Source organism: Alosa pseudoharengus, unplaced genomic scaffold, assembly GCF_046254945.1.
Source record: "Alosa pseudoharengus isolate Yale_2024_CS ecotype anadromous, Long Island Sound unplaced genomic scaffold, YU_APseudo_1.1 YU_APseudo_1.1_scf_16, whole genome shotgun sequence".
Classification (NCBI taxonomy): domain Eukaryota; kingdom Metazoa; phylum Chordata; class Actinopteri; order Clupeiformes; family Clupeidae; genus Alosa; species Alosa pseudoharengus.
In genome coordinates this window covers 583,540-594,456 of record NW_027468630.1, presented here as the reverse complement: position 1 = coordinate 594,456, position 10,917 = coordinate 583,540, and the positions used below count along the sequence as shown (strand labels likewise).

Below are 10,917 nucleotides of genomic sequence, written 5' to 3'. Positions count from 1 at the left end.
GTGAGGGGTGTCTTGGGGTCATGGGCGGATTATGAACTTTCGGGCCCCTGGGCCCAGATGTATTAAGGGCCCCCCACTTATTGTCGTATATGTGGGAGGGGGGGTTGGGGGTCCTCCCCCAGAACATTTTGAATTTGTTTGATGTGATTTCCTGTATTCTGGTGCATTTTGGGGATGGTCAATACTAAATTCAATCAGATTCATAGCCTACATCCTGATTTGTTGATATTGAGGCAATGATTCCATGCAAATGCTTGGGCTTCAGGGCCCCCTGGGCCTGGGCCCGGTAGGCCCGTGCAGTAATCCATCCCTGCTTGGGGTCCTCCTTCGCCCTCCAGTGGCTCACCTGATGCTCTCTCTCTCTCCACAGCGGTATTGACTAGAACATAAATATCTATAACTAGGCTATCTAGTTTTCCAGACGGCATTTATTAGGTGTGATTGACATGATATCAGTAGCTCCATTTATTGTTACATATTTATTGGACCTGTAATAAAATATATATTTTTACTAATTGGCTTCCTTCCCCAGCTTATTGTCCCACTAAAGGTCAATAAAGTACTGAACTTGAGAATCTGATCTCTGCTCTCTTCTGTTTTACTTACGAACTTGTTAAACTAGTTTAGAACTTTGTCCCTCTGGGTGGCGTAGTCGGGTCATTGTAATTTCGGGGCTGGTGTTGGCCCCGGTCACATATACAAATATGAAATCTGACAAAACTATTCAACTGCTAAGTTGTCAAAGCATATGTGACAATGGGTTGTGATTTTATTGTAAGACTGTAGGCCTTAAACATTTGAGAATGACACTATCCAGCCATCTTCTCACTCAGTATCTCTGTGCCATCTACATAAAACAGACCTGAAATACATTTTTTTTACCATCTATGCAATATTGCCAAAAACAGAATAACCCTATGTCTTTGAGATGCAAAAATAAACTAAAGCACACTATGCATCTAGACTATGGCAATGACCTCCTGACCAGGTGGTTCCTTGTCAAAAGTAGAATATATTTATTAAGAACTCCTAGCATGCAAAGCCCTAAAGTGCCTTCCTTCAAATGACCTAAAGGAATGAATTGTGCCTTACTGGCCAGCGGGGTGCAGATCCACTTGTAATTCTAAGAGTAACAAAAGGCACAATTAAAAGGCAGAGCCTGTTTCTAAGTCTAGAAAATATCCTAGTATAAATATTCTTCTTTAGTGCAGCCTGTACTTAAAAGTGCATCAAGATCACTTGTCACACACACAGTCACACAGGGATCCCAGGAACACAAAGATGCAGATGCTCAAAGCTTCTTTAATTTCCAAAATCAAAAGACCACGATGACCACAAACAATGCAAGGACATGGCAATGAAAAAACAAAGACTTGGCTAAAACACACAGCGTCTTCTGTAGAACAGATAATATCACACAAAGACAACTGAAAGGTCCAGGGGCCTCATTTATAAAGCGTTCTTACGCACAGATTTGATCTTAGACCGTGCGTACGCTCAAATCCATGCCAACGCTCAGATTTATAAAAACAGTCTTTGACGTGGAAAAGTGCTTATCTCCACGTCAGGTTCAAACTTGACGTACAACCATTTCCTTGTGGTAATGCCGGGGTACTGCAAGTAATCTGAGGTCTAAGTGCGATCAAAATTTCAAGACCAACTCTCTCATGTCTTTCTTTGCCATATGCATGATCGTCACAGGTAGGAGGCGCCAAGGCCACACCCTTTAAGTATTTTAACCACCGCTGGGGAGCGTGCTGTACCCATCAATAAAGCCAGAGGCTAAACATTAGTACAAAAATATATTTATTTGTTTCAGGCTAAAAATATAGAGTCCAAGTCCACATGGCAGTCCAGGTAATTGTCCTCAGATGACAGCACACCAGTCGAGCTCCTGACCCCACCTCAGTCCTCCCTGGGGATTAATTGGACAAAAGCTGGAGAATGGAAGGGTGCCCCGTGTGGAATCCTGGCCCACAGTCTCCATCTCAGTCCGCTGTGGTAGGCTAGAAATAGGCAGTGGCAAAAGTGTTTGAGCGTCGATAATGCTATGCACAGCAATCCTCCCACTGCTTAGGCCCATTTGAGATAACAGACGTTTCTTATAATCACAGCACAACATCTAATGCCCGCTACCCCCACTAAATGGCTACTGAAGGTAGCGAAACTTGTATCAAGCACCAGTGTGAAAGGTAAACTTCATTCACAGCAACCAATATAAGCACTGCAAGTAAAAGGCTAAGAATCAGCTGCTACTCGTTACAGCAGAACATGCAGGGAAGTCGCTACGACCGTAGTTCAGCAACTAACACATCAGCCAAGTCCAATTTAGTCCAGGGGTGTGGCGCGAGTGCGCAGTCACGAGAGAGGGGAGAAGCAATAGAAGGGAGAGCAAAGACAACGGACGCCACAGGGCTGAATCAAACATTTAAAAGTGTTCTCTTCAAAGGCAATACGGTCGACCTGCAGGGAAACCCTGAGGTACAGAAGGGCTACTTAACTCGGCGAGGGGTGAACGATTTCACCCCTCCATCATCTCTCAGAGCCGTGATCACAAGGGGATTATCCCAGGCTTCGTAGCGTTCGTGGCTCGTAGCGTTCGTGGCTCGTAGTGCTCGTAGCTCATAGCGTTCGTGGCCCGTAGTGGTCGTAGCTCGTAGCGTTCGTGGCTCGTAGTGGTCGTAGCTCGTAGCGTTCGTGGCTCGTAGAGCCCAGGCAGCAACACTTCACACTGGCCTCCAAAAGATCCGTTTCCACGGTCCGCGGCTTAGCCACTGTGGGCGACACGTCTTGTCCCCTTCCAGGTCTGTCGTGCACTGAAAGCCTATGGTTTAAAAACCCAAGCCCACAACACATGCACCAATCACCACCACCACATTTGCCCGCTACACACCTGTAAGTCATTAAAAACAATCACCCTGCTAGGGAGCGGCCATCTTTGTGTTCCCCCAAAAGTGTCCCCCAAGGAAGCTCAGTGCCAACCCACACTCAATTCCTCCCACACTGTTCCTTCCCCACTTAGTCACCCTGTGACATGATCAATATCAGAAGATTTTTGAAGACGTTTTTGGACGCAGCTTAATGTTTTTAATGGTTTAGCATAAAACTGCTAATGAACTATACTAAAACTATAGCCCACTTAAGAAAGTGAAAAAACTAGAGATGCACCGATATGGAATTTTAGGGCCGATAACGATAACCGATATTTATTGGTTTGTTGTGGCCGATACCGATACGATAACCGATAATATTACTCTTGAAAAAAAAAAATGTGAAAAGTGATTTGGGGAAAGCATTTAATAAGCATAATTTTATTGCAGTAATTTTACCTACCACCAAATGATGGACAGAACTCATAATAGTCCTCAATAGTACGGCAGTCAACAACATGATAGTAGCCTAGCCCTACAGTATGTGTCCCACACAGCAGTAGACTCCTAGGCGGATCCGCCTTCAAGTCGCCAAACCCGCGTGACTGTCGCATTCGTTTTGGTGCCGCACAGAGGATCAGCTCCGCCTCCAGGCGGCTCCGTAAATTCTACTGTCAAACAGCGGGTCCTGAGTGGACCCATGTCGGATCCGCGGGCGCGGACGCGCCTGTACTGTAACGGTTGAACATGACTGTACACCAAGAGCCGAGAAGAGTCATACTAGTGGATATTTTCTTTGCTGGGACACGGTTGCGCTGAACCCTCTCGAGTAAGTGATATTTATTAATATATTGCGACATTCACAATAGCTAAACATTGGCCTTTGTGGTTTTATACTTAAAACTTACTTATCATGTTTATTGATTATAATGACGTTGTTTGATATTAGGACTAACGTTAACGTTAGTGCAGACGTTTGTAATTTTGAGCAACAGGCTAAGTTAACGTTATTGTTAGCTGTGATGCTCATATGAGTCTGTAGCCTATTTGATTTAAAATGGGTTAGCAATTTCGGCAGAATATGTTATGGTAGTGTGATTTAAAAAACACACATTGTTATTTAACGTTAGTCTGGTCTTGTCTGTTTTAATGTGTTGCTGTTGTCCATAGTCCATAGTGCTACTATGCTAGCGGCATACAGCTGCTAGCTAGCATGCTGCTAGGCGCAATTGCATAAGTTATTGCTAATGTCTATTATACATATATATGTTTGAGATCACGTTTGCGATGCAATCCTTGATTAAGCTGATACATTGGCACTGGTATTTCAGTCAATGAAGTCAGTGAAGCACTCGTCTGCTATGAAAGCTACCTAGCTACAACTTTAGCATGTTGACTCCCTGATAATGGTTTAGCCCTAGCTTCTAGCTAGCTGTGCATTAACGTTTGCATTTTGCCAAGTTTGGTCTCATACGTAACTTAACTTTAGTGTCCTTCTGCCATCTTCGTAATGAAAGCCTCGGCATTTTAATCACTGTTTAAGTCGGTTCAGACAACTAATGGGTATTGGCGTCTGTTTGTGATTTATTATGCTAACGTAACTTAACTGTATGGAACTTGGTCCCCATCTTCTATTTTGTTTGTTCTGCAGCGTCAACTTTTATCGGCTGGATTCTACCATCTAACGTTACGATTGCCTCTGTTGGGTTCGCTTGATGAAGATACTTTCTGGGTTGTTAAAATGTAATGTGAACACATTCCCGTAGCATTCCAAAATAGACCAGAGATGCTTGTACTATATGTATATTTGGACATTTTGGGATTGCAATAACCATAATGATATGGTTATTTAACAGCCATCGTTTCGGGGACTCTGATGAGAGTGAAGAAGAGCCAGTAAATGGTGACTTTGCATCTCTGAGGTACCTTCCAACTCGCCTGGTATATCAGTTGAAGCCTCAAACCTAAGCCAATTGCACTGGTAAAGTAAGTAATAATCTCTTAACATTGAAATAACTAAATCATAATATTAATATTAGAGATATGGTTAACATTCTTAGTGCTAAAGACATTCCCCTCTCCTTGTATCTATTCCTCCAGCTCCACCATCTTGCCGAGTGCCAGGCAGCAGAGTCACTACCCCTCAACCTGGAGAAAACTGTTAAGGTAAAGACTGATCTCTGAAATAAAATTGAATACAGTGGCCCCATCTATATTAACACAGCAGTAGTCACTCTATTTCAAATCAACAGATTGCATCTGCATTACCATCTCAGATTTTCTGCATACTTCATACATTACATAAATCTCAGCCAAATATTTTGTCAGTTAAAACATCTGCATTCATGCAATATTGCCTGAAAAGTTCATTCATTATTATCAGATTGTATTGAAACACATTGATTTCAATGTCAATCCATTCATGGAGTTGATATAGATAGTGCATACCAAAATGTTGAAACATACAAATTCATGTCCAGTATGACCAGAGATTTGTTTTTGTTTGCCATTGTTTGGCCCTGTAGCTCTCAGCCTACCATGGTTAACAGATCACAACCATTTCTCTCCCTTAGCACCTCACCATTAGGCAGGACCGCAACACTCTTCACCACCTCAACTCCCTGCACCTGCACCCGCATTTAACATACGGAGAGTTACTCAAGGTAGGGACTGATCTCTGAAATATTAGTGAATAGAAAGGCCCCATGTGTATTATCAATGATGACTACCATTTAATACATTTTTTCCCCCTCTCGCACACCGCCCACCTCACTATGGGCCAGGAATGGCAGTCCCTCCTCAACTCCCTCCACCCCCACACCAGCCCTCAACGTGCAGCGAACAGAGGAGCTTTGTAAGTCATGTTTCTTTTTAAATTTAATCTCCTTAATACCTATCTCATATATTGTATTGTGTAAGCATACTTGGCTTTGGATGCTACATACCATAAACATAAACATATCTGTCTGTTTGATTACAGGTGCTGTGAGGAAAAACATGGTGACACGGTCAGCCACGGACGCTGAGGTCACCAAGCACGCAATTAGGTGTTTCAACTGGCGGTGGATCGGGCAACAAGGAGACGTGTTCCTAGGCCTAGTGATAGTTTTACTTTTATCCTATAGTTTATCCTATTTAATCCTACAGCAAGAACAGAAGGAATTTTGAAAATGAGATAAACGGGTCCGAAACGGACCCGGGCCAGATGAGCTTTTATGAATCCGTTGCGGGTCCGCGGCGGATGTATGTATCAATTTGCGGGTCCCAAACGGACCCGCCGCGGAGGTAAGGTTTTAATCGCGGATGCGGGGCGGATGCAGCGCGGAGCCACGGCGGGTCCGCGATCCGCCTTCGTAGCGGATCCGTTCCTGAGAGCATCTGGACTCCGATACGGGTCCGTTTCGCGGGTCCGTTCCGGAGGCCGTCATACATCCGCCGCGGAGTCCTTTTGCTGTGTGGGGTGGCTCCTTTAAGTGAACCTGACGTCAGTGAATTGCGAGTGAGTGGCTAGAGAGTTTGAATCGTTTTCATTTAGGACTAAACGCTCATAAACGGCTCAGCTTGGAATAAGCTACAGTATAGCGACCAAATCAGAGTTTGTGAGGGAAACTTAGGTTTAGTTTCAACTGCGGGTAATTGACTAAAGCTGCAACTCCTCAGGCTGTATCTTAGGTCTACTCTGTTGCGCACAACCTGCTGCAGCAGAAATGAAAGGCGTTAGCCCCGAAGGTTTTAATAACTTATTATGATGACCTGTCTGGAACTGAAGCACGAATGGTTAGCATATTTCTAGGTAATAATACAAAACCCAAGCTAAAGTAATGCAAATATAATACTAAAAAACAACTTAGAACTAGGCCTACTTATGTACTCGTCCCACTAACGAGTTGTTTCCCCGACCAGCGCGGTAAAGTGCAAACACACCAGCACAAGACGGCTCTAGATAGGGCTGAGCTCCGCTCTGTTAAGGTTAAATGGCGGATCATTCACGAGAGGATTTTGAGATACACAGATTCCTAAATGAACGCATATCCACAGATTTTGTTAGAGTGGTGAAATACATTCACACCGCTAACATTATATTGAGGAAAAAGTATAGCCAACCAAGCTCAAGTAGCTCAGTGTAGCAGGACGGACCTTACGTAGGCCTAAATTAGGACTTTAAAAAATATCGGCGCAAATTATCGGCCAGAATTCTGTTATCGGACCGATAATAATATTTAAATGTTTTCACTTATCGGCTAATAATATATCGGCCGCCGATATATCGTGCATCCCTAGAAAAAACGTATAGCTTACTTATTTCATAATATCTAAAAAAAAACACCAAGACCTACGATCAGGGGCGTATCAAGCTTTTTAAAAGTGTGGGGGTTGTGGGATAGGAAAATGAAACAATCTTGCCAAATTATAAATAACTCCCTACAGGGACGTTGTAAGTATTTTCTGAGAAGGGTGCGGACTATATTGGTGTCCGGCAGTTTCTACCCCGAAAAAAATTGAAATTCTGATTGCTAAACACACCATTTTAATGCAGTTTGGGAGGGACAGAACAAGCAGCGCCCCTCATATGTGTGACTCATGTGACATGTAGGCCTACATGATCTACCTATCACTTCACTATTTGACACTAGGCCTACCCTACATGGAGACATACTGTATGTCATGTTATAAATCAAGAAATAATTTCAGAAATTATGTTTTGTGCATATGGGTTAGCAGGCTACAATAAATTGCCCTAACAGACAGCAGCCTAATTTCGAGGTATCACTAATACCTAAATACATGTAAAGGACAGAATAGTGACAGAACTGTAAGCTCAAATTCAAAAACGTTTGAAGTCTACCCAAACATATGCAAAGGGAATATAAATAAATTGTGTTGCATATAGCCAGCTTAATTAATGTCAATTTAAAGATTATGATTAGCAGTTTCTATGCTTTTTCCATTAATAGGCTAGTTACAGGAAGCCACGTTGTTGTTTAAACTATTGTTGCTTCTAGCCCACGTTACCTCCAGTTTCACTTGCCGCAGGGACACACACATTGCATGAGCGCTCATAAGCGTTCTATTTGAGTTATAGCCTACATGCTGGAAATCTTAGTTCTCAGATGTAGAACGCAAATGTGTCTTGACGCCTCCGTTTGTATCAAAATAAGATGTTCTAAACGGAACGCGATCGTACTGTATTTAAGACATTAAGATCTCCAGTAGATGTAGCACTACGACACACATTGACAGTGAAATCAGATCAGACGTGTGAAGCACCGGGCATAACTTAATTTCGCAGGCTTCGTGGACCAGTAGGTTAATTGTTGAGGAGGCCCATAGTTTGAGAAAAGCTGCAGATCATAGACAGAGAAAGCATAATGCTCTGAGAACAGTAGCCAAAGGTCTTTCTGCACAAACAACAAGTGCCTTGGTGCGCGCACCCCCGCTTTCACTTTGACTCTCTGCATTTATACATTGTGACAAAAACTGTCAGTCAGACAGTGAATTTTGGTTTACTAAATTAGCATAATGCAGTAGCCTAACACTTATCATTTCAATTCTACCTGAAATCTGCTCACTGCAGACGTTATAATGCCGACCCAAGTAGCAGCACCTTGAAAGATGCACACTTTGAATTTGATCAGAGCGGCTCTGGTTCTTCACTGGCTAACTTGATGTGATTGGCTGGATGACCATTCAATCAAATCAACAGACCTATGTGTGTCTCTTTGTGTGTGCGTTATGGTAGATACGGTTCCAACTCTTTACGGGAGCGTTTATTTCCATATTTTACTTTCATTTTAATCTGACAAAAAGTGTGGGGGATAGAATCGTGTTCCAGCAAAAGTGTGTACGTTATAACACCCACATCCCCCACGCTTGCTAGGCGCCTGCCTACGATAGAATGATTGAAACATTCTTACAGGTGATCTAGTATATTTAGTGTTCTCACCAATCTAATATTGACCATACAATGTCCAATTGCCCTCGTTTAGGAGAGGAAAAGTATATTTGTGCCAGGGATGTAGTGGTAAAATAAGAGGTGGGTGTACTATGAATTCTGCAATCTCGGTGAGGTGGACTGCCCCATGGTATCGGATTTTTAAAAAAAAAAGGCATTCAGAACATGTTTGATAATGGTGGAGGTTATTGTACAGTATTGGGAATAGAGGATAGTATTGGATAATACAGTTTTGAATGTTAAAAGTGAATAAACTCTTTTGAGAGGTGGATAAACTCTAATAAGAGGTGGGTAGGCCTAAACTCTATTTCTGAAATTTCAGAGGTGGATAATTTGCGTTTACTCACGTTTAGCCTCCACTACATCCTAATTTGCGTTCATAGGCCTATTCCCAGCTTTGTAACAGAAAGGTCATATTTGAATGTAAGCTATACAATGTAGGCTGTAGATATTCTATATCATATATAGCCTACACAACCAAGGGACGGAAGTTATCTTCTGAAAGCAAGGCATCTTCATATTTAGTGTTGCGTCGGAGTTGCGTAAAGAGGTGCAAAGCTCGCACCGGTTTGCTTTTTTTGACTGGCAGTGCCCAAGATCAGATGACAGTAGTATGTGAGTTGAATAATGTAAAGTATAAAGGTAGGCCTAAAGCAAACAATAAAGGACAATGTTTAAGCCATTGGACATTATTGAAAGAAAACGATAGCAAAGATATGCAGAATTAATTAATAATGACCGGCGAACTAGGCTACTTTTTCAGCAAAAACATAGCCTATCCTAAAACAAACGTTAAGCCTACATGACATATCACGCTTAATTTAGTCCTCTGTTTTGTAGTCTAAATCAGCATATTACCTTGGGTCATATATTGGAAACGTACAGTAGCCTACTGTACCATAACGTACAGGATTATGCTGTAGGCTAGGTCTTTCCTTCATAAGGTATAGGCCTACCCGATTTTTTTTCCTACAAAGTAGGCCTAAAGATAGGCTACTAAATGTTGATTATTCACATTACTGCAAGCAAAAGGAATGAAAGCGAGCAGAGGACAATGGACATGGATGCATACGATCTCTTTCCCGAAAGCTTTGCTGGAAAAAACATAATTAGTTAAGCTATTCGAACTGACGCATAATAGGCTAGTTAACATCAGATGGCATAGGCTAGGCCTATACAATGTTTTCAATATATAATTTTACATAGGCTACAGCTTTTAGGCCATTGATTTCATTCAAACATATGCTAATGATATTGATGAGGGGGTGTTTACAAGGCGGAGACCTAAAACCATCCGGCTGCGCACAAGTTGACCTTCATTTGTGATTTATAATGGGCACATCTGGAAGGGTGGCGTACACACGTTTTTTTGTGCGTACGTTCGTGTTCTCTGATTTACACGTACGATCATTTTAGAAATGATCTAAGATCAAATGAAGGATGGTTTCTACACAACACTTTTATAAATGAGGCCCCTGAGCTTAAATAGAAACATAACAAACAAACTGGTGAGTGCTACTAAAACACAGGAGAGGCTGAACGGACTAGGCCTGCATTTGGAGCCGGAACACAGGAGAGGCTGAACGGACTAGGCCTGCATTTGGAGCTGGAGCCGGAACCGGGACTGGAGTAGATCCAGGGACTGGAGCCGGAACAGAGGAACCCCCCCCCCCCCCCCACACACACACACACACACTATCCTAAATACCACAATATGGCATGAGCACATATTCTTGATTGAGTAATAAAGCATTTAATTGTCCTGTCTTTAGTAGGCACTTATACATCCTTTAATTTGGTGTCTGGCAATTACATTTTGTGTTATTTGACAAAGTAATTACTGTCACCTTGAGGAGCGAGGAAAATAATTAATCCTTTTTGGATTTGTCAGATTCCTTCCTTTCTCACCCATTAATTGGTCTGTTAGGCTCTAATTGATTATAAACCCATTTATTCCTTTAAATATCAGTGGAGAATGGTGTGGAGACCTTACAGTTGTCACACCTGAAAACATTTTCTGGTGTCTATTCAGCATTGATGTGTGACTTGGAAGTGTGAATGCACATTTATGATTGCAGTATGTCTCTGAGTGTG

General features: G+C 42.4%; 1 long non-coding RNA gene across 2 annotated transcripts; it reads left to right on the top strand.

Moving 5' to 3' along the window:
- The first annotated feature begins 3,465 nt into the window (after window positions 1-3,465).
- LOC143126119 (uncharacterized) lies at window positions 3,466-4,850 on the top strand. Of its 2 annotated transcripts, none has more exons than XR_012987379.1 (3): window positions 3,466-3,699; window positions 4,522-4,613; window positions 4,727-4,850. It is a non-coding gene; the product is annotated as an uncharacterized LOC143126119 (long non-coding RNA). The 2 variants fall into 2 exon arrangements; XR_012987380.1 differs by lacking the exon at window positions 3,466-3,699 and adding an exon at window positions 3,726-4,209.
- The last annotated feature ends 6,067 nt before the right edge of the window (window positions 4,851-10,917 follow it).